Genomic DNA, 22910 nt, shown 5'->3' on the forward strand with positions numbered 1-22910 from the left:
AAAGGTTTACTTTGGGGGCAGACACCATAGCACAGTAGACTAAGCTTCTTCCTGTAGCATCAGCATCCCATGACTGCGCTGGTTTGCATCTCAGCTACTCCACTTTTGATCCTCCTCCCTATCTGCGCCCTGGAAAGCAGTGAAGGAAGACCCCTGGACCCACATGGAAAACCTGCAAGAAGCTCCTGGATCCGGCTTTGGATGATCTCAGTTCTTGCCGTTGTGGCCATGGGGATTGAGGTAACAGATGGAAGTCTCTCTCCCTCTCTCTCCCTCTCTCTCTCTCTCTTTTTCTCTCTCTCTCTAATTCTGGTCTTCAAATTTTTCTTTAGAAATCATAAAAAATTACTTATTTGACTTATTTGAAAGACAACGTGCATAAGAGAGAGAAAAAGAGATCAAGTCACAGAGAGACAGAGAGATCTTTGAACAATTGGTTCACTTCCCGAATGGACATGACCACTGGGCTAGACCAAGCAAAAGGCCAGAATCCCAGAGCTGCATTCACCTTTGGATTCACATTGTCTCAAATTCACGGGTCCTATTCATTTGTTCTTTTCTGTCCCCTTCTAAGCAGGGAGTTGAATTGGAATTGGAGCAATCAACTGAATTCAACACTCTTGACATGGGATCCAACATTACAGGTGGTGGCTTAACCCACTACACCAGAGCACCAGACCTTCACCTCGATAACTTATGTTTATGGACCTATGAAATAGACTGGTTTGGTAATTTCCACATATAAAATCCTATTAGTCATGACATTGCCACATCAGCAATTTTTTATTTAAATTTAATACTGTTCATATTCTTGACATAATTTATGCAAATACTTAGAAATATTTTGACACAAGAAGTTTGGCCAATAATGTAAGAAGTATAGGAAGTGCTAGACTAGTGGTAGAGTGAAAGCTGATGTAGAAGTGCTGTCCTTAGTTCTTTTCCTATGGTAATACTTCAAGTGAATTTTTTCATTACTACTAAGACTATAGTACCTACTTGGAAAATCAAAAGTTAAACACACCCGAAACATCTTCTGGTAGTCTCAAATGTCTTATTGTAGTTAATGCCATTATTATTACTATCATAGATTAAAAATGAATTTCAATATAAACAGAATTCCAAATGCCAACAAATGCAGTTTGCCTCTACATATTTTCAACCCTAACATTGTATATTCAAATTACAGTAGAAATCACCTTATTAACTCAATCACTGAAGTTACGACAGAATGAGTAGTTGTGCTAACATACAAATGAAACTTCTAGAGAGCTTGCTAAAAATTCAGATCACATGTTCTTTTAATATGAAGCTTCTAAATTTTGGGTTTTTTTCTTTTTAATCAAACATGTTGGTAGGTCCTATTTCCATTGTTTCCATACAATTCACAACACAAGGCAGAATCAAAGTCAATGCCTACACATAGCGTAAATGGCATTTGCTCTATTTGGAAACCGCTCTGACAAATTAGGTAAAAGATGAGAAATAAGGGCAAGCACCTTGAGAGTAAAATGTTAAAATTTGGGAAAGACATACGTTAAACCAAAGACACTTGGTGTAAGACTTGAGGACATTTTGGAAAGCACAAATAAACCTTTTCAACATTGTGGGTCAAACTGAGGAGCAGCACCTGCTCATGGAGCCACAGCGAAGTAGATAGCTCACTGTGGCTGCACTGACGATAACATCTTGGTACTCTCTTCCACAGTTTTCCCATTCTTGCACCAATGTCCATTCCCCATTGCGGCAGTCATGAAAATCTTGTATAAGGTGCTGGGTTTTTATTGAACAGCTTTATATGATCATCATGTTAGTGATGGAGTAATTGAAACTAGAGTAAATAAAATTATAATCTCTGAGGTAGAAATACTATACCTATAGATAAGTTTTATTTTGTAACCAATTAAATGAGTATTATACATGAATGTTTCTTGTTAGCTCATCTTCCTTTGTTTGTTTCAAATACTTTTATCACTGTTATCAATGTTTCAAATACTTTTATCACTGATTCTGTATTCCTATTATACAGCATTTTAGAGCCAGGCAACCCCATTTATAGATACTTAAAGGTAGTTTACAGACATAAATCTATCTAAAGAAATGGATAATTAGGTTATGAATAACCATAAGTAGTTTTAACATCTCGTGATCGAATTCTCCAGTGTATGAGTCTATCTCTCTCAGCTATAGCAAACATGAATGTCTGTTAAATATTGCTTGCACCTTGTCACTGAGTGATTAAATTCCTGTTAGAGAAACTCTTAAAATCAGATGATCAACTCTATCAACATTTTTGGTTATGTGCAAAATATTCCAAGATCTTACATTTCAGTCATTCATTGTTTTATGGAGACACCTGATTGCATCAAGTAGAAAGGAACTATACAAAATTTGGTTCAGACATGCAAACGCTTGTTGATACACATTTTTCTTGTTCATTCTTACGAAAAAGAAGTGATCCTTAAAAAAAAAACCTTTTTTCGGTGTTCTCAGTATTATACTCTGTTCTTTGTTCTTGGTTCTTCTGTTTGGTTTCTGAAGTCTCTCTCCCTCTCGCATGGTGGCTTAAACAGTGAGGAAGAAGGAAAAGTGAGAAAGAGAGACTGGCAGACAGAAAGAGAGAATACGCTGATAATGTTAAAATTTTCTCAAAGTACCATTGTTTATGTTACAATGATTTTCATCCAAATGTCCCAGAAGAAACAAATCAATTGCATCCATTCTCATGCTGGATTGTCTACCCTAACACAGATTTCAACGTCACAGCTATCTAATTAGAACAACATCATGACGTCCATGATTGTTTTCTGTCTTCCTTTCACTTTGTTTCCGAAAACCAAAAGATAAATTTGATCTTCCCTCCTTTCTGAAATATTCTCCATAAGCCCATCAAATACTTTCAGATTTGACACATTTTATACTTGAATTTTCACTCTATTTATATTTGAATTGTTTACATTGTCAACTCATTCACTCTAAATCATTAAATCTCAAGATATCTTACAGTTCTTTTCTTTCTAGTGTTATGTGATTTTGTTTTTTACTTGGTATCTTCTTATTTTAAAATATTTAAAATAGTACATAAATGTCCAAAGTAGAGTTCAGTGCTGTTTCCTAGGAGCTCAGCTGGAGGAAGAACCGATTCATATTCACCTAAATCAAAGGAAGCTTCCAAACATCTTGGGAATTTCATTCATTTAACATTAATGACTTCAAACTTATTTGGGGAAACATTCCTGAGTGTTTCACATGCCAGTGTTTAAATACTCTAATTGCAATATCACATCTTTTCTTGAATGCTTTTCCAAAGTATTTTCTTGTCTTTTGTTCATTTGTTTGCTTGTTTTTACTCTAAAAATTTGTTCTGCATCTTTAACTTTGCATCTACAAACCAAGTGCAACCATATATAACACACACATAACTCTTTTTTTCTTAGCCTGTTTTCAATACCAGGGAAGAGTCAACATAAAGTAAGTCTGAACTCTGGCATTTGTCATGGTGAACTGATTTCCTGAGTGTTACATTGTGAACAACACATTAAAGAACAACCCTGGCCTTTAATCGATGTCAGAAATATAGATTTGCAGGTTTGAGTACAGCAGTTAATCATTTTTATACATAGACTAATTCCAGACACTATTCATTCATTAATCCTCTTTGATTGCATAGTTTACATCTATTTTCACAAATGTATAACCTCTTTAAGAAACAGTATTTGCTGTTTAATTGTGTCCTGATATTGCGGGCATGGACAATGAGAGTTCAGCATCCTATTGTCAAGATATATTTCACAGCTTCATTGGGAGTCCATCTTTGATCTGGAAGTAGAGATGCATAGTGCATTGTATCCTCACATCTGGATATGATAGTCTCTATTGCATGGTAACTATACATCCCCTTAAATGAAGAGCCACAAGACAAAATCAACAACGAGAAGAAAAATAGAAATTTACAACACTTGAAGTTAAATAACATGCTCCTGAATGACTAATGTATCACTGAAGACATTAAAAAGAAAATCAAGAAACTTCTTGAAGAAAATGATGCTACTGTATGACCTATGAGTCAGCGAAGAACACTTAAACAGCAGAATGATGGACTTAGGCATTAATGAAAAAAATCGTAGTGTTAAAAAAATACAAGGGAAACTGTAGAGGGTGGAGAGGGAATATGAAGAAAAAGTAATAGAAATCCCTGAGCTCATGGAATTGTATCATAAAATAATAACAAAATGAAAAAAAAAGAAATAGCATTTGCTGTGCAAGCTGTAACTGAGGATTTTTAAACTGTATTTATGGAACTCAACAGACATTAAAACCCTTAGATTGGAAACCTTTGAGGTTGTGGTTGACTGGGTTTTTCCACATTCCCTGGAGACACAACTCTTCTGTTTGTCTTCAGCGACATGACATCCAGAAGCTCTCGTAATACAAAGCTGTCCCATCTAACTACTGTGCAGTGTTTGAATTTTTGTAAGTTCAATAATAAATAATCAACATATTTCTTCATTGTGGTCAATTTATTGGAGACAAGTTTCTTTTCTTCTGTTAAGATGAGTGAAGAAACGAGTATGTTCTTTTTAATTAAACCAATTATCCTTCAATTATCTTACTAAATTAAATTTGCAATTATTTTAAGAGACTGGTTGAATATACTTATTAATATATTCCCAAAGAACAGAACTTTGTGAAGATACTCATGTTAATGGTCCTAAAAAAAAAAAAGATTGAACTGATGGCATTGTTTTATTTACTCCACTTGGTTATTCAAAATGGTCTACTTTTTCCTTCATTGACATTAACGACTGTCTCACTCAATTGCCACATCAAAGGGATAATAAAAACAGTACCTACTTTAAGTAATGTTTATAAGCTTTAAGTGAACTAAGTTATAAAATTGTATTACATTTTCTGATTAAGTAATGCTGACACAGTGTTTTATTATCAACAATAGGACAAACAGTGATAAAAATAATAGTAGTTTTTGGAAGAGAAAAACTGACAAAGAGGAAGAATGTGATATGATACTAACTAGTTCTTTCATAGTTGAAATCCTCTGGGGTACTAGACAGGAATAAATTTAGACAATAATAATAATAATAATAAAATAAAAATAAAAATACACAGCAACAATGCACATATTTGTAAGTTTTCTTTCAGTTCCTAACCAAAGCTGTCATGGTATAGACAATTACAACTCTGTGCTCTGAAATGCAGCACAGCAATTTTTGTGATAAAGCATTTATATGAGTTTGATTCAAGTTCGCACTGATCTCTTCAGTTTACAAAGTGGGAATATTGATAATAACTTCATTGACTTTTGGGACAAATAAAGAAGAGCTTTAATATTACCCTGGCAAATAAAATTCTTCAGTATATATTAGTTTTCTCTGCCGGCTCTGGGACGTATTTATTAATTATCCTTGTTCAACAAATCATGTTTCCTCACCAGAGTCTAGTTCCCTATCCTCTAAGCAAATTCTGATATGAAAATTTGATGCTTCATACTTGAAAAACAAACTTATTTTGTTTCTGTATGTGACAAATTGCTCTTCAGATTTATCTAATCCAGTAACAAAAGTGAATGTGACGTTGTGTTTATTTGTCTGCATATAAAAACTAAATGCTAGGTTTAGTTTGACAAAGAGGTTAGTATAAAAGGTTAGTTTTACAAAGAAATTCTACACTGTGATAGTATTTTGTTATAGCCTTTATGTCATAATTAAGAAAATGCAGAGAATCCAAGTCAACGAAAAATTACTAGCACAAGTAAAATAATGACAAATTATCTTATCCCCAAAGGAAACCGACAAAAAAATGCATATGCTAACTTCTACAGAGCATGTCAGACGAACTGCTGCCTTCAAAATGGGCTGCAAAAGTTCAGAGCACAATTCAAAGACCAGATTACAAACACAAATGAAGAGTTTTCCTATCACAAAACCAGCCTCTTTGGAACTGTAAAATTATTCATGAGAAAATTTTAAATCCTTTTAGATATACTTTCAAAAACTTCATGTCATTTCCAGAAAGTTTAAAAAAAAAATAAGGCAGCTAGCCACTACTTCATATTCTGATTTGTTTGGTAAATATTTTACCTGAAGTGCTTTGACTAGGATAACTGGATTCATAGCAATTTATAAGTCAATTGATTGTAGCAGCCTGGAAACCAAGGTGATTAATGTGTATCTCTTAATATATTCAAAGTGTTGTGTGTACATGCAAAACATCCTTTCTCAATTCTGCACCTAAGTTATGCCACAAAACCTTTTAAAGTACAAAGATTGAAACCTAATACAGGTGGAATTTATCAGAGTAATAGAAGGCAGGATAGCTTTTCATTCCAAGGACCTTCAAGAACAAGAACTTTAACTATGAAATATTGTTTTTTTTTAGATTCAAGCACATGCCACAAAAGCATGTTGTAACAATGTGATATCTTCTTATGAATGGAATTTTCCAGAACTAAAATGCAATTTGCTTCAAATTATTTAAATATATTTGCCTTTTCTTAAGTTCTTCTAAACTATAATAAAAAAATTTAAATATTTCCATATCTGAAACACAGAAATAGACACATAGGCAGATGCAGAGACAGAAAGAAATAAAGAGAAAAAGCAAACTTAATGATCAGCATAAGGAACAAGTTTTAATTCATGTTTATGTACTTCTGGAACTCAGCTAAATTAATAATATATTAACCCATTAGTTATGTATAGAATCTTCATTAAATGCACAAAAATACTCTTTCTATTATAACCTACTAGTATTCTTTTTCTATGACATTCACAAAAGGTCAATTTATCATAACTAAGACTTAAGGAAAAATCCAAGAAATGATGCTTGTGTAGAAAAAGCAAACGTTCCAGATTAGGAACCATGCCAATTTTTCTTCAGGTTATTCTTAAAATATCACAACAATTCAGTTGCTTTAGTTCTGAGAATATCAGTTAAGGCCATAATCCAAATAGCAAACAGAGATTATTTTAGGAAGAGAAGTCAAATAATGTACTCCAAGCTTTAGAAGAGATGAAGTTTATTTAACTATTTTTATTTGCTTGAAGCATAGAGCAAGAAGATATATAGAGAGAAAAAGACAAATAGAGAAACTTCCATGTACTTGTTCATTTCTGTAAGAGCCAGAGCCAGTCTGAATTCAGAAGCCTGGAATTCAGTCTGGGTTTCCCAGCTGAGTGACAGACTCAAGGACTGGAGCCATGGTCTGATGCATCCACAAATGTTGGTTCTGAAGTGGGGGCACTGTGAGTTAGGATGGGGGCAGTTGTATCCTAACCCTTTATACCACTAAAAGCTGTAAATCTGTATGTTTTAAATGAATATATTTTGCTGTATGCAAACTATAACAAAAATGGTAATTTAAAAAAACATTCCACAAATAGTGAGTGCATATGATGTGCCAAGATGACATGTGGTTCCCCAATACTAAATTAGTATATAATTTGGAAAATGGTTTAATTGAGATACTGATCATGAATAGTGTATTTCAAAACATGCTATGAATTGCTTCTTCATGGTTGCATTATTTCAGTGAAAATCTGATTCTCTCTGGCTGCCTTAACATAGCTCTTCAATGTTCCTTTGTGGAGAATGTTCTGCTAAATGTTGGAAGAGATCAAAGAGTTCAGTGTGTCTGTGTTTAAAGAGTTGACAACTCAGTGGGAAATGTGAAGGATTTACGATCTTTAAAAAGCAACAAACAGATTAGAGTTCATTAAAACCACACAGTCCTTAGGCAAGTTATGAAGTGAAATAATGAAAGAAGCAATCAGCACTCATCTCCATTAATCAAGGGAGAAGCAACAATGATTTGTGTTTTCATCCAGTCAGTAGGAAGGACTACACAGTTGGGAGAGAAACTGAGGGAGGTGCTGCTCAACAGACAGCGCTGCTGTGACAGTTTGTAGGGAAGCTACAGTTTGTGGAAACACTGCCGGCTAAACTCAGGGAGAGCTGGCTTCACCTGGCAAACAGCGCTAGTCCCTCTCCGAGTCCATCTGCAGCAGGACCAAGACAACAAGGGCTTTCTGTCCCCATGTGACGTTTCCATTTTGTTACTGGAGAGCAGATCATGTCCATTTTATATATCTGCTCCACTTTCAATCCAGCTCTCTGGTAATGGTTTCAGAAAAGTAGCAGAGGAAAATATGAAGCCCGGCATACATACATATATGTTATAAAACATATGTTAAATGTATATGTGTGGGAGACATCTGTATATATACACATAGTATTTGCATAATACATATAACATTGATATATAGCACATAGTAAAATAAGTGTGCATATACATATTCACGTATAAATATGTGTCTCACCCTCTGTCTTCAGGACTCTGATTCTCAAATATGTGAATGGCTCCAAGACAATTATTAATGTAATATGTTAACTAATGCAGGTAGCCTTGTTTCCTCCTTTTGTCAATCTGAGAGATCCACAACCTAAATTATCTTTAGATTTGTTTGGCAATTTGGATAGATTTACAAAGATTCAAAACCCTTCCAAAACTAAGACATTAGTCTTTGCCTTGGTTATACTCTCTCTAAGAGTAGCAGCACAACCCTTGGCATCTGTCATTTCCAATATTGTTTTTCCATTTACCTTTTTGTTAAATCTCATCAGAAGCAATAAGTTGACAGCTATGCAAACTTTCCAGAGGGACATACTTATTATAAACAGAAAAGGCACATCATATGTTACATTCATATAATGGATCTGTGGTACACATTACTTTGGGTATATTATCTGTTATATCTGTAAGTACTGTAAGGAAAATGATTTATTTCTATCTCAAATGATGTGACAGAATAAAGCAAGAAAAGGATATCTTTATTTCAGTTTGTTTAAATAACCAGTAATGGTAAGAAAGACATGTTTAAACTCATTCAATGTGATGTCTCAGGCAAGATAAACTTGACCAAGGCTTAGTTCAGATAAAGTCATACGCTGTAAAATATGCAAAGCACATAAGCATATTTCCAAAAAGGCTTTTGAAAACCTGTAAGAAACAGAGTTTAAGATGAGGGGCTGAAAGTGTACTGATGTCAGATAAATTAAAAGTGAGTGGCGAGGGGCCAACTTGGTGGCTCAGCAGGCTAATTCATCTGCCTACAAGCACTGGCATCCTGCATGGGCTCCAGTTGTGGTCATGGCTGCTCCACTTCTCATCCAACTTGTTGCTTATGGCCTGGGAGAGCAGTACAGAATTGACCAATGTCTTGGGACCCTGCACTCAAATGCGAGACTTGTAAAAAGCTCATGACTCCTGGCCAGGATCAGCTCAACTCTGTCATCGCAACCTTTAGGATGGAAAATCTTTTTCTTTCTCTTTGTGAATACGCCATTCCAATAACAAGGAATAAATATTTTTAAATATATATTTTTAAGTGAATGGAGATTATTGCAAGGAGTCAGTGACTGAAACCGTGCTTCTGAGAGCAGCCTTTGTTTTTTTTTCTTTCTGTGCTAGTTTCATAGATGGAGAGGTAAAACAAAATATCTCACAGTGAAGAATGAGCGTTAAATCCAAAGAATTGGAAAAGATGGTAGCGAATCTGGAATTTTTGACATGTTGTCCAGAAAGATTTCTTTAAGGAAGTGATATTTAAGTAGAATGTCAAGTACAATGAGGAACTCAGCTATGAAACTCTCAAGAAATGTTTCATCAAGGGAATAGAAAGAGCAGATCTTCGATACAAAAGTTTAGAAGGCTCAAGCTAGTTCAATGAGATTCAAAAGGTAGGGGGGAAGTGGATCAAGCTTAACCTTGCTATGATATTGATTTCATTCTCTTGTGTATTAGGAAACCTTTAAAGAATCCGAACAAACACTAAATGTTGAACAAACAACACATCATTTTAGGAGTTTACTTATCGCCAGCAGATTTTGGAAAGTCAATTGCTTTCTGATTCTAGCTAATTCTTGTTTATATCAAATTAATTTTAGTGATATTTAAAGTGAAAAATTAGGCCCTCAAATTTTCAGTTAGAATTTTGTTTTTCCTATTCATCATAAAATGCTATCTTCTTATTTGTCCTTTCAGTAAAATGCATATGCTACATATGTGTGAATGTAATAAAAATTTGAAAATAATTATACAAAAAAGGTTTGTGTGTGTACCTTCACACATGCTGAGAAAATTCTCAGAAATAAGAGGTGAAAAGCAATGATCATCTGAAGGACAGAAAGTGAATGAAAGCCTAACAATAGTAATAAAAACAAAATCATGTTTTATTTTGTGCAACTGTTTATGTAACTTTATATTTTTCAATTTATTATTATAGCATTTTTGCCTATTTGATTTAATACAAAAACATTTAAATGTGTTATTATTATCATCTCCATTCTCCTTTGTTAGGGATGACATATATCTAAGACAATACAAAATAAACAGAAAAGACAAAAAGCATGAAAAACTATTTGAATAAAAATGATTTACAAAATCAGATGATCAAAACTCCCTATACAAGCATCCAATCATTTAAATCGCAAATATAATGCAATAATTTGTGCTGACAATATTATGATGTTCTTTTTCAAGTTTCATAAATATTATGTTAAAATATGTGTTATTTCTGTAGGAAATATTGAAAATATTTTCCTAAGTGATTCTTGAATATTTTGGTGACATTCACTTTTTAGAAATAGTAAGCACTGTTTGAAATAGCAAAAATTCTTTTAAAATACAGCTATTTTCTCTTGGTAAATTATATTGTGAATGAATAAATCACTGTTTTCATTGACTTTGATTGTTAGTATCAAAGATAATATCTGCATTGACTGACTGGACACATTTTCTCTTAAAATAACTGCTAAATGAATTCTGAAAGACAATTTCCTTATTTTCATTTTCCCAATATAATCCTGATAAACTACCTCTTGGAAGCTATGCATAAATTCTTCCTTCAACAATTTAAGTTTATTGAACAGAAATGTTCTTGAAAATGATGCTAAATTTACCTTAAGAACCTGATATCTTCATAATTAATACCTTTCTTTTTTCTTCTCTTTTCCTTTTCATTTACATTTTTGCATTTTTTCTTTTTTTTTATTTTCCTTTTCTTTTGTGTTATTTTCTTTTTAATGTTGTTTCCTCAGTTGAGGATGATCTGTGTTCGGGTGGATCATTGATTAGGGTGGGAAGGGTCCAGGTATGGAAGAAGGAGGCTGGGTACAAATATTTTCATTTTCTTTCTCTTTTCTTCCTGTGTATGCAGGCCACGGACCAGGGAAGGAAAGGGAGTGGCCACTCCTTTAGCCAAACTACATCAGCCCCAGGTCTTGTGCATGCCAATGGGTGCTGCATCTCACTCTGGCATGGCCCGCCTCACTTCAGCATTGACAGGTGGGTGCTGCAGCCTACTCCAGCCCAAACATCTCCTAGTACTATCCTTCTTCTGAACTGGTGGTTGCTGTGAGCCAATGCAGCCCAGCCTGAACCCTGTCCTGGCTCGTATACCTGTATGCCAATGGGTGCTGTGATCTGGCCTTTCCTGGGTTGCCCCTAGCCTCAGCTCTCACCAACAGGATGTGTGATCTAACAAGGGAGTTCTCGAAGTTGCCCTATGGGATCAGATCCCAGAACCAGATCTCGCAAGTATGGGTGGGCACTTGGACTACCCTGACATGGACTTCCACAAATTCCAGCATTCAGTGGCAGGTACTGTGCTCCTGCCCAACCTATCAAGACCCATTTCAGCTCTCACCAATAAATGCTGCAGCTCAGCTCTGCCTGGTCTGCCACGAGACCCAGCTTTCATGTGATTAGCTGGTGCCACAACATAGCCCAGTCCATTTTGCATTTGCTGCAGCTCTTTTGATTGCTGGCAGAAACTGGGTCTGAACCCAGAGCAGCCTGCACCCAGACCCAGCTCTTGCATTCACCAGTGGGAACCACAGTCTATATCAGGCAAATGCTTTTGGTTCCCCAACCTGGCCTGCTACCAGCCCAGATCTTGCTTGTGCTGGTTGTGCTCCAATACAACCTGGCATTACCTATCCCCCATCTTGGTACTTGCCAGAGGATACTGCCGCCTAGCCTGGACTGGTCCACACCCAGGCCTAACTTTCACTGCTGAGTGCTGCAGCTTAGCTGTGCCCAAACTGCCCCCATCCTTGGCTCCCATGTGAAATGGCTGGTGAAATAGCCTAACCTGATGTGACCCACACCTTGTCCTGGCTCCTGCACATGACAGTAGGTGCCAAGTCTTTCCTCAGCCCAGCCTGTCTTGCTCCATCCACCCCAGAGCAAGCCTATAAACATGCCAATGAGTGATGCAGTTCTGCTTGGCCTAATGCATTACCAGCCCTGGTTCTCATTCTCACCAGTAGGAGCTCCAGCCTTGAAGGGGAGCTCTCCAAGTTCTGCCACCAGGCCCCCTCATAGACCGGGATCTCACACACACCAGTAATGCTAGGTCCCTGTCTGGCACAATCTGCCCAAAGTGCCAACCTTTGCATATGCTGGCAAATGTTACAGCCTGGACCACCCCTAGATGAAATTCTCAAGTGTGACCGCAGGTGTTCCAGCCTCAGCCAGCCTGGCCTGCTAGCAACCTCAGTTCCTGTGAATGTCAGTGAGTTTCATGGTCATACCATCACGAGTTCTCATGCAAACCAGTGTGTACTGTAGACCCACAGTGGGTAACTCACACATTCTTCATAGAATTTGCCCCCAGACCTGTTTCTCTCATATGCCAATTGGTGTCATGGCCTAGACTTGTGTGACCCATGCCCTGCCCCAACACTCACTGATAGATCCTATGGCCTAGGACCCCCAACCCTGGCTTTCATGCATACCAGCAGACAATGCCACCTAGCACAGCCTATGCCTACTACATGTGCAGGTGCATTAGTCTGATCCAGGCACACTCTCTGGTTTCCCCTTTCTAAACCACCTCGTTGCAACTCACTCATTTACATATGAGTCCTGTGATCTGGTCCAAGAAAGCCTAGAAGTCATTCCACACCTGTAGAGTAGTCCCCAGGTGCTAGGTGGTCCCCAGTCCCACACATACCCAAACCTGCTTCCCCAGGCAATCCATAGTCACAGCACTGACGCGGGCCCTGGATCATGTTCCAGCAAGACCCACTGGTCGCTTCCCACATATGTTCAGAGAGAGAAAGAGAGAGAGAGAGAGAGGGGGCTACTATGCTGGCACATTGATATAATTTTGATTGGCCTGTCCCAGAAAGCTCACCAGCTATTGGTTGCACTCCTCCCAGCAGTGTAATCCTTGCCTAAGTGTAAGGTAACCAAGATAGTTGCTTACAGTTGGGATATTACTTTCAATAAAACTTTTTTAGGCACCAGCATTATGGCACAGATGGTAATGCCACTGCCTGTAAATCCAGCATCCCTTTTGGGCACCAGTTGTACCCCAGTTGCTGCAGTTCTAAACCAGCTTCCTGATCCTTCCGTGAAAAAATCAGTGAGAGATAGTCCAAGTGCCTAGGGTCCGACATTCACAGATGAAACCTGAATGGAGTTCCAGGTTACTGGCTTTGACCTGTCTTAGCCCTGGTGACTGTGGTCATAGTATGGAGTAAAGCAGCAGAAGGATCTCTCATCACTCTCTGTGGCTTCCGCTCTCCCTTCAAATAAATATACATATATTTTTTTAAAGATTTATTTTATTTTCATTACAAAGTCAGATATACTGAGAGGAGGAGAGACAGAGAGGAAGTGGAGAAGCCGGGATTAGAACCAGCGGCCATATGGGATCAAGGCGAGGACCTTAGCCACCAGGCCACGCTGCCAAGCCCAATATACATATTTTTTAATTTAAAAATGAAAAGAAACTAAACATGTTTGTTTATTTTAAAGGATCTATCTTATGTACTTTGAAAGGCTGAATTTTAGAAATAAAAATAGAAAGAGAGAAAGAGACATTAAGACAGAGAAGCCTACCATTCAATGATTTACTCCTCAAATAAGCACAATGGTGGGAGCTGGGCTGATCTAAAGTCAGGAGCCAGTGGTTTCTTCTGGGTCTCCCACTCAGCTGCAGTGTAAGCATTGGGAGCTTCTTCTGCTCTCCTCCCAGAGCCATTATAGCTCGTTGGATCAGAAGTGGAGCTGCCAGGATTTGAAACAGTGACCATCTGATAGTTGATGGCTTTAACATAAATGCTAAAATGCTGTTCCATGTAAATGAAACATTTTCAATCTTTTGGTAAAAAATGAAGCATCACAATATTCCATCACTTTTGAAAATTCTATTTCTATGTTGAAGTTAATGTCAACTACTAACCAATCATTGAATAAATATAAAATGTTTAAAATTATTCAATACCATTAATCTTTCAGATAGAAAGTAATAATTAATTATATCTTCAGGGATATTTTTGTACAGAAAATGTGCATTTTCAATTTGCAATACAAAATTCTGATTTTGAATGGAATTCTTTCTCAATAAAATGGATACAACTGGAAAACAGTATGCTTAGAAAAATAAGCAAGTCTTAAACAAATGTTTTTCTTGATCTGCCTTAACTAATAAACAGAGAACAACAACAGCATCCAAAAACGTATTCTGTATGAACAAGAGAGGCATGTGGAGATCCCATTCCTACACACAGCCTGTATTTGTTCTCTCTCTTTTTTTTTAAAGATTTATTTTTATTGCAAATTCAGATATACAGAGAGAGGAGGAAAGACAGAGAGGAAGATCTTCCCTCCGATGATTCACTCCCTAAGTGAGCTTCAACAGGCCGGTGCTCGCTGATTCGAAGCCGGGAACCAGGAACCTCTTCCGGGTCTCCCACGCGGGTGCAGGATCCCAAGGCATTGGGCCGTCCTCGACTGTTTTCCCAGGCCACAAGCAGGGAGCTGGATGGGAAGTGGAGGTGCCGGGATTAGAACCGGCGTCCATATGGGATCCCGGGGTGCTCAAGGCGAGGATTTTAGCCGCTCGGCCATGGCGCCGGGCCCTGTATTTGTTCTCTTGAGGAACAGTTGTTTGTGGGAATATTTCCTTTTGCTATATCTTGAAATCTTTACACAGTGGAGTGTTTAAGTGTGTGATTGCAACGAGAAGTGAAAATATGCCATTACACCCATTTTTTTAAATAAGATATGAGGAAGGAGGAGTGTGGATGAGGAACACACAAAGGAGGAAAGGTAGGGTCAAAAACCCACTAGGCGCCTAAGCTGTACGGTGAAATATGTGAAGTTTATTCATTTTCTACAAGTGGATTTTAAATTTATATGACTTTGATTGGACTGTAATCTATATATTAGAGTTCCCAATATGATATTTTCTAAAGGGTTTAATAGTGTAATAAATATAATAAACAAAGGCTTAAGAACTGATTTTAAACTAAAATTAAATATTGAAAGTAAAACTGATTATGCCCATAACACACCCTAAAGAATGCTTTCCTTATTTTAATACATTCCAGAGAAATTTGTCTCATAAACAATGCATTATCCCCCAAATTTTCCTATCATGAACATATCTATAAAGTTAATGATTTCATTCACTGAACCTTTCAATGCAATTTCTTTGAAAATAGATTTTTCAGTGGATTACTATCATTGTTGTAATGAATGAAGGGTTTAATAATCCTTCTAGATTTCATTAGAGTGAAAGTTTGAGAATTCTGTATGTATTAGTCACACGATTACATTTTTTATTAGACTGTCATCAAATTCCTCATATGGACTAACATATTGTTCCCAAGAGAGAATTTTGAGACAATGGGATACAGACACCTACCCAGGAGCCAGGAATTGAGGACTAGGTGGAGGTTTGGATTTGTTACTATCCTTCTAAGAATAATGAAGGGGTCTCTTACATTATAACAATGTGCATAGATACGCACACAGTGAGGTGTTGGGTCAGTAACTCAAGCACAGCACAGGTTCTGGAGGATGTTAGGCAAGAAACAAGCTTATATTTTTATTCATATACTTTGAGTAACGTTCATTTCATGAGCGATTGCTTTTTTAAAAAACTCAAGATTTATCAAGAAGTGACTTCGTTGTGGAGCCACGTGCACATCTCCACTTAGATGCTCTTGGTCTGATACGTCTCCACTTTCCAATTCATAGTACATCATGTGTGACTAGACCTGCTAGTCAAAGTGATGGAGCTAATGCTGTGACAACAGTTCTTATAACTGTACACAAAGGAGCTTTGATTCCAAAGTTTAGCAAGGCATTAACAATATTTTTGCAAAAAATTTAATCCTCTTTGCGATAGTAATGATATTATTAGGATTGCATTTTTCAACAGCTTTATCGGAATCAAGCGTATTGTTTCTGTCCTGAACACTGCTACACATTTTGTCCAATTGTATACCCCATGTTTTCTCTAACCCATGGGGTTTTAATTTCTTATTTTGCATTTAATAGATTCTTCTTAGCATTTACAGGAAAAACACATTCTATATTTGAATATTAACACCCTTTTGGGGGTATTTCTGCTTCTGAAACATTTAGTGGTAGATGCCAGTTTCGTTCACATTATCCAGACCCTAAGTACTCACAGTGTTTGATGAAGCTCCAAAAAAAAAAATCTTCTCTAACTATATATAGATATAACCACAATTAATAATGTATTTTACAAAGGGAAAACAAAAAGAAGTGCATGACTGAAAAAAATAAACACTGCAAGAACATGTTAGAAAGAATTGGAGGGCCCGGCGGCGTGGTCTAGCGGCTAAAGTCCTCGCCTTGAAAGCCCCGGGATCCCATATGGGCGCCGGTTCTAATCCCGGCACCTCCACTTCCCATCCAGCTCCCTGCTTGTGGCCTGGGAAAGCAGTTGAGGACGGCCCAATGCATTGGGACACTGCACCCGCGTGGGAGACCCGGAAGAGGTTCCAGGTTCCCGGCTTCGGATCAGCGGGCACCGGCCCGTTGCGGCTCACTTGGGGAGTGAATCATCGGACGGAAGATCTTCCTCTCTGTCTGTCCTCCTCTGTGTATATCTGGCTGTAATAAAATGAATAAATCTTTAAAAAAAAAAAAAAAAGAAAGAATTGGAAAGGAAAAATAGCCAAATCACAATTAGACTGTTGAGAATGTTTTTCAACCCAGTTGCACAATTGCCCACAGGAATAAGTATACAATATTTTTCATTAGATCATAATTTTTGGAGCATTGCTACCCCATTTGAACAAAATTGGTCATCTGGCTATATGCTCAGTTATCTACATTTTTATCTATTTAGACCACATTAGTTTTTGGAATAAACCTGAAGCTATACTGCTTATAATGAGTTTTCCTTTAATATAATATATATTTTTTTTACAGAAAGAACTCCAGATAAATTCAAAATAATCCCTAATCATTTCTGCAAACTCCAGATGGGCATTTCTTCATTTGTTCATTTACAGGTGTTTTCAAAAAGCTACTCTCTGTTATATTAATATTCCCCTTGAAGAAATTGAACCTACAAAACACGGGGTTCAGAACTGTGGTGAAGTGAGTTAAGTCACTGCCTGAAGAGTTGGCAACCCTTATGGGCATTTGTTTGTGTTCAGTTTTTCTATTTACCATGCATCTCCCTACCTATGGCCTCAAAAATTTAGAGGATGATTCAAGAACTTGAGCCCTTGTTACCTACATGGGAGACCCAGAAGAGGCTTCTGGCTCTTACCATTGAGCTATCTGGGGAGTGAAACAGTGGGTGAAGTCTCTCTTCCTCTCTCATTCAGATTTTGACTTTCAAATAAATGTATGCATCTTTTTATGTAACTTTGCTATGATTCTTCATTTTGTAAAGGCAGAATACATGTTAAACCACAGCCTTCTGAACCTCTTTGCTAGAATTTCCTATTCATCAGGTCGTTGTGGAATTTGATAATGCATATATTTAGCTGGTGGTGTTGTTAGTTCATAATTCTGTCTAACACATATTACATCATGAGAAACATTGAAAAGAATGTGCTTTTAGGACCATTGTGGTGAAAAATCTCTCTTGCAGTTTGGTTTAAGCATTTCTGAGAAATCACTTAGAAAATGTACAGTCATAAATTTATATCCTGTGTGACACAGTCGACACTTCCCCTTGAAATACTATGTGGAAGATTATAAAAAGCCATTATTAACTTTATAGGAAAAAGACTTCTGAAATGAACTTGTCAAAAAAAGCCAAGTACTCATCTGAAAGATACAGTGATCAATGTTGCAAGAAATCAGCACATTTTTCTCTGTTGCTCTAGTAGATTGAACACAGTGCAATGATAAACATTTAAAATCTAAACCTTTCTATTTCATGAGCAAAAGTGTATTACTAATGAAGTATACATATTAATAAGTATACATAAAATAGCAATGAAATCTGTATATAAATTATGTGAAGAAAATTATGAAAGTTTTTTTTTTGCTTCTCAGTTTAAAAGTACTGACAACACATTTGTAGGGAAATGTTAAATAAAATCCATGTACTTTAATTTTCTTATAATATGCATGCTGATTCTTCTTAACGTTGCAGCTTTTGTCATTATCTAGAATTATCTTTTCTTCAACAGGAAGTTGTACAATTTTATATAAAATACTTTATATGCATAACCAAATAAGGTTTGTAGTAATAAATTTATGACACTTCAGAAAACTGACAAAAACTTGTTACTCTACCCAAAGTTGCAACCTTCTACCGCATTTGAATAATTTTTAATAAAATTATATTTAAACATGATTGTAGCCTAGTATTCACAGCTTCATGGTTAATTTTCCTCATTTCCATAATGTCATATTACTAGAAATTATAGAAAACTCAAAAACTGCACCTAAGTATAAATATATATAAAATCATATTTTATGTGACATTAATATGAGTGATATAAATAATGTTGAGTGCAAATAAATAAATGCATTACTCTCATTTTTATGCCTGTAGTCATTCTTTATAATCTCATCTACTAACTTTACAATATAGTTGGGCCCGGTGCGGTGACCTAGTAGCTAAAAGTCCTTGCATTGAACGCGCCAGGATCCCAAATGGGTGTGGATTCTAATCCCGGTCGCCCCGCTTCCCATCCAGCTCCCTGCTTGTGGCCTGGGAAAGCAGTCGAGGGTGGTCCAAAGCCTTGGGATCCTGCACCCAAATGGGAGACCTGGAGGAAGTTCCTGGTTCCAGGGTTCGGATTGGTGTAGCACGAGCCATTGCAGTCACTTGGGGAGTGAATCATCAGACAGAGGATCTTCCTGTCTCTTCCTCTCTGTATATCTGACTTTCCCATATATATGTGTGTGTGTGTGTGTGTGTGTGTGTGTGTGTATATTCACTATATATAATGAAAGTATTGACTTTAACTGCTTCTTTACTAAAATTTACATTTACTTTTTTCCATTTTTTTTTCCTTTGCAAAAGAGTAGAAGAATCCCCTGTACCTTTTTCCATTTCTTTATTCCCAGATTAATGTTTCCACCCCCACTTCTGCATTGAACCTCTTTTTACCAAGTTCATCGCAGTTCCTGTAAGCCGAATCCAATAGACCATTTTAAACTCTCAACTTACTAGATATTTGACAATGTTTGGCATCGTTCCTCACTTTTTTTCAGTAATACTTTACATGGTCCCAAAGACACTGTAATACACCTGCTTCCTAGCAACGTCAGAGTTCCTGGCAGTCATATTTACTTCTTATAATTTTGTGGGCTTGATGGTTCTGATATTTTACAAACTTATTCCCTGAAAGTGAAAATCATGTATCCATCTGCTTAATTATCTTCACAACTAATAAATATCAGAATCACTAGTGCATTATGCCTGAAAAGTAAAAATTTTCCCTTTCCCTCAACAATCTAAAACTTAGGCTCTCTGAGGATAGGAATATATGAAGGATGGACAATGGAGCCAGAAAAGAAAAAAAAAAAAAACATTTCAGGAAAAACATCAAAATAAGCAAAGCATAAATAGAAAAGGAAATGACTATCTAAATATGAAACTGAATGAGATTTCAAATAGCGTGAAACTTTCATGACTAATTTCATGTTTTAAAACATCAAGCTTCAAGATTTAAATGAAAATAATTGAGACAACTCCAATGTTTTTTTTTTCTTTCCTAAAGATACCAGGATACATTTGGCTTACAGTTTCATGAATTCTTTACAAGGAACTTTACAGAATACTTGAAAGAAAAAATAGTTTACAAATTTAACTATGTATCTACTTCATTCTTTAGTTATCAAGAAAATTTTTATTATACTACCTTTCAGATATTTTAAACAATTATGGGCACAAGTCTAGGCCCAAACTTAGGCACAGTTTCGCCATGCACCTTAGGCATACCTGTTAGGCAGGGAATTTTTTTATTTCAAGATTTTGTTTATTTTTTATTGGAAAGGCAGACTTACAGAGAGACGGAAATACAGAGAGAAAGATCTTCTGTCTGCTGGTTCTCTCCCCAAGTGGCAGCAGCAGCAGCCGGAGTTGAGCCGATCCAAAGGCAGGAGCTAAGGGCTTCCTCTGGGTTTCCCATGTCCTGTACTGCTTTTCCAGGCCACAAGCTGGGAGATGGAAGGGATGTAGAGCATCTGGGACTAAACCAGCGATCATGAGAGATTAAGCCAGTCGCAAGGTGAGTATTTAGCCACTAGGACCGTAAGCAGCAAATCTTTCACAAGACAGACTTGCCAAAGACTAAGTGCAAAACAGTTTTTTAAATCATCTGCCATGACAGTGAACGGATGGAAGGGACATTAACAATCACAAAATATGTATGCAGTTGTGGTGTTTTGACATCATGCAATATGTATCTGCATGTCAAAGACTCCCCAAAATAGTCATACTTAAGTTTTATCATGGATGAGAATCCTGTGGGAAAAAGAAAGCAGGAATCACAAACATATGATCCAACATGTCCATCACAGTGTGCAAGTATATTGCAAGAAAATGCTGTTCAACCTAGACTTGTTATTGGATTTCTTCCAATTTAAATTAATCAGATTTCATCATAAAATGTTGCTTTTGAATGTTCAGATAAAATTTTAATTTTTTTCGACTGAATGCAGAGCAAGAATTAAATATGGAAGGTAAAAGAATCTGCTTCTATCTTTAGTCATGCCTAGTGCCTCTAAAATATCACTGCTCAGTTTGAAATACCCTACTCTCTGCTAGTGTTTTTGCAATGCTCTCCCTTGTTAAGCTAATGTTAAAAAAAAAAAAAAAAAAGAGTGACAATATCATGTCTTGGGCTTACAGATCAGAAGCCTCAACTCAGGGGAAACCAGCCACACCTTCATCCTTGAGGATATGCACAGTAGCTGGAATAATGCATAGCTGCGCACTGTGCCTTTCTGCCCCTTGCATTTTCTTCATCATTCTGTAAAGCTTATGATACTAATTTTAGGATATGGAAAGTTCAGTCCTTGCAGATTGGAGGGTATTAGCACTTGAGCTGATAGAACTCTGCTCTCGGAGTTGAACACATCTTTGCGCCTCAGCATCTGTGGCAAGTTAACTCCTGACCAGGCTTTTTTTTTTTTCTTCAACCTCTGTGTGCATTTTAGAGAGTGAATGTGGCCACATGATTATGTCAATAACACATTGCGTATCTTTGTCATTGGTCTGGCTGTTCTCCATTCTAAAATATCAAGCACATTTTGGGTTTATGCCCCCAAATCGTTTCAGGTTTGTAAGTTTTATCATCCTCAGCAAATTAATCCCATACATGCTTTTCTCCGTCATATGAAGCATGCAGAATTTTTGAATTATGTCATTGCTATAAATGGGAATCTTGGAAGAAGGATTAAATGCTAAGGGTGATCAGTCAGAGAAAGTGGCAACTCGTCTGGCTCAATGATTAAAGTCTGAGCCTGAAAATAAGAATTACTAGATTCTATTTGTGGCTTTGCTATCAATTTGCTCTATGACTTTTAGCAAGACATTTCACTAGAAATTAGTTTTCAGATATGAGCTAAAGCAAAAAATTATAGAGCTTCAAAACCTAAGGGAAGAAATAATTTTATTTCAACGAAATATCACATAGTTCATTAAAGGGATCTTTGAGAGTGTTTGGAAGATTTTCAACAAAATTAACATTTTTATCATTTAAACTGCTAGTCAAAACATTAACTAAAGAAAAAAGTTGAATCTCTCACATAGATAGGTGGTTTCAACAGACATCTGGCTATATGTTTCAGTCTACATATTAATACATTGCATACCATAGGAATGTCAAGACCATTTATATAAATTGCCTGTAAGATGCTTAGCAATTTGTAAAGCAAGAGAAAGCCTTGAAAATAAGAACTGCCAGCTTCAGTATTAGATTGACTTTTCCACTAAAATTTTAATTTTATACCCATGATTGGACAATGAGTCTACTACATCCTTTGCAGAACTTCTCAGTCAGTTATGCCCAGTGCCAGATAATGGTGTCTCTAAATTCAGATAACATAATTTTCCCCTTATGATATTATATTTACATTGTTTATATATATACATATACACACATATATGTATGAATACACATACTATAATCTGTTGTGCTGCATATATATTTGTTAAACATTCAAATATTTTAGCCCTTTTCTTCCAATATTTAAAAGCCATTCTTATTGAATAAATTCACACGTGCAAATGAATACAAAACCCTAAATCTGTTTATTACTCAAACCTTTATGTGTATTTCTTAAAAACTATTTATTTTGAAATTCAGAGTTATGGGGAGAAAAAGATATATAAATAGAGAAAAAGATCTTTCATCTGTTCATTTACATCACAAAAGTTTCCAATGGCCAGTGCTCGGTCAGCCCAAATCAGGGTCCAAGAATTTCATCGTCTTTCCAACATGAGTGGCAAGGGCCCAGATGCGCGTTCCATCATCACTGCTTTCCTTGAACCATTAGCATGGAGCTGGATCAGAAGCAGAGTAGGCAGGGCATGAATCACTGCCCATATTAGGGTGCTGGTGTCACAGGTGGTAGCATCACCTGA

This window comes from Ochotona princeps, chromosome 12 (assembly GCF_030435755.1).
Source record: "Ochotona princeps isolate mOchPri1 chromosome 12, mOchPri1.hap1, whole genome shotgun sequence".
Taxonomy (NCBI): domain Eukaryota; kingdom Metazoa; phylum Chordata; class Mammalia; order Lagomorpha; family Ochotonidae; genus Ochotona; species Ochotona princeps.